The sequence below is a fragment of the Mus caroli genome, chromosome 2 (genome assembly GCF_900094665.2).
Source record: "Mus caroli chromosome 2, CAROLI_EIJ_v1.1, whole genome shotgun sequence".
Taxonomy (NCBI): Eukaryota; Metazoa; Chordata; class Mammalia; order Rodentia; family Muridae; genus Mus; species Mus caroli.
The window spans coordinates 32,392,025-32,394,311 of record NC_034571.1 but is presented as its reverse complement, the minus strand read 5'-3'; the positions used below and the strand labels follow the sequence as shown (position 1 = coordinate 32,394,311).

The 2,287-nt window shown below is 42.2% G+C and overlaps 1 pseudogene; it reads left to right on the top strand.

Moving 5' to 3' along the window:
• Positions 1–1,341: 1,341 nt before the first annotated feature.
• LOC110290373 lies at positions 1,342–2,287 on the top strand (annotated as a pseudogene).

Below are 2,287 nucleotides of genomic sequence, written 5' to 3'. Positions count from 1 at the left end.
AGCAGATGTGCAGCTTGGTCTTTATGTGAGTACCAAACCACTAGAGTGGGGCTTTCCCAAAAGCTGTTGCCTGTCTACGGGATATGGTCTTTTAGCTGATCTGCATTTTCTGGTCTCAGTAGAAGAGGATGCACCTAATCCTTTGGAGATTTGATGACCCTGGGCAGGGGTATGACCAGGGTGGCTCCCTCTCAGAGGCAAAGGGTAGGGGGGAAGAACACTTTGAAGGGGTACTGGGAGAGGGGCAACATTTATGATGTAAATAAGTAAAATAATCAACAGAAATACAAACAGACAAACAAACAAACAAACAAAACATAACCTCTATGTCTAGACATGGCAACCACAAGTACTGTGTTCAGTAAACTACATAGGATTTTCAGTGTTAAAAAATGTTCTTGGTATCTGGTTCATTTGCCTTGAGTGTGCTCTGCATTTCAGTTTCTAAGTGTCAAGAGACTAAGGTCATAAAATGCTGTTCCATTAGATGAACAAAAAGGAAACTAAGGTTAATGATTAAACTGAAGTGCAGATCTCTAAGGAAATAGCTTATGCAGTAGTATCAAGAAAAGACTGGGCTTTGGTCTACAAGAGAGAGCTATCTCAAGCAGATTACAGAGTTGTCAGTTTGTATCTATCATTGACTCAGAGTCATTCACTTACCACTCCCATTCACCCCTTCCTCAGAACCCTCTGTCAAGTTGAGCCTGATCTTGGGCACACAGAACCTATGAGTTTGGCTTAGGATCTAGGTGAGAAGTGGAATCAACTGTGGCTCCTGTAGCAGTCACACTTGGTGATTACCCAAGTGATATTAAGTGGTTCATGGGGGGGGGTTCATGAGTGTGAGCTAGGGTCAATAAGGTCAGGATTTGTAGAGTCTTAGCTTTAGGGGATCCTGAGGGTGTCATAGGAGTCTTTATCCTGACACTTCTGGGGGGATATGGCACTCTCTCCCATCAATTGCACTATTGTTGGGTCATTTCTTATCCTGCAAATTTGACTTGAGAGTAATGAATCCAAGTTTTTATTCTGTTGAACTTTACAAACATCGACATTGTAAGGAACACCATGTGTGGACTTTTGCACTGGGGCTCCAGGGTCTTGTGATTATGTCACTTAATCCAGACCTCATCATCTGGTTTAAAGCAATGTAGATTAAGAGGGGAAGCAGACTCATAGATGTGATGGATGTTTGAACACATTTATTTTTCTACCCTGTGGAAAGCTTGCACTACTCCAGAAATTTTTGATGGTCATGTTCTCCAAGAACTTCAGATTGAAGGTAAGGTAGAAGGTGGTGGGTCATAAAGAGTAAGGCTTAGGTTCCCATTGGCAACCTGCAGCTTCTAAACAACCTCCTTTCCTCAGGCCCCAGGTGCCGGCCTCCCTGTTTCCTGTCTGATCCCGCCGCCACCATGGCAGAGTTGGGCCTAAATGAGCACCATCAAAATGAGGTCATTAATTAATGCGTTTTGCTCTTTCAAAAAGAGGCTTGAGACTTAAAACAGTAGATTCCTGCTTTTAGGACCTCAAGGAGAGCAGGCTGGTGGAGGAGACTTTCACCATTGATGAGGTTTCAGAAGTCTTAAATGGGCTGCAGGCTGTAGTACACAGTGAGGTGGAGTCCGAGCTCATCAATACAGCTTACACCAATGTCCTGCTTCTATGGCAGCTGTTCTCCCAAGCTGAGAAGTGGTATCTAAAGCTACAGACAGACATCTCTGAACTTGAAAACAGAGAATTATTAGAACAAGTTGCTGAATTTGAAAAGGCAGAATTTGTATCTTCAAGTAAAAAGCCCATCATAGATATCACAAAGCCTAAACTTGTTCCAATTAATGAAGGTGGAACTACAGAGCTCCTAAACAAGGAAATTTTAAGACTTCAACAAGAGAATGAAAAACTAAAGTCAAGGCTGAAGACCATTGAAATACAGGCTGTAAATGCTCTGGATGAGAAGTCAAAATTGGAAAGAGTACTTCAAGATTTACAGCTCGATCAAGAAAACCAACAGGATTTGCTAAAGGCCCAAGACTTGGATGACTTGGAAAATACAGTTGCAACTCTTAGGAGTGAATTTCAGAAGACACTTAATGACAAGACAGAAAACCAAAAATCTTTGGAGGAGAACCTAGCAGCAGCCAAACATGACCTCCTCAGAGTACAGGAGCAGCTGAGCATGGCTGAAAAGGAGTTAGAGAAGAAATTTCAACAAACAGCAGCTTATCGAAACATGAAAGAGATTCTCACCAAAAAGAATGATCAAATCAAAGACCTACGGAAA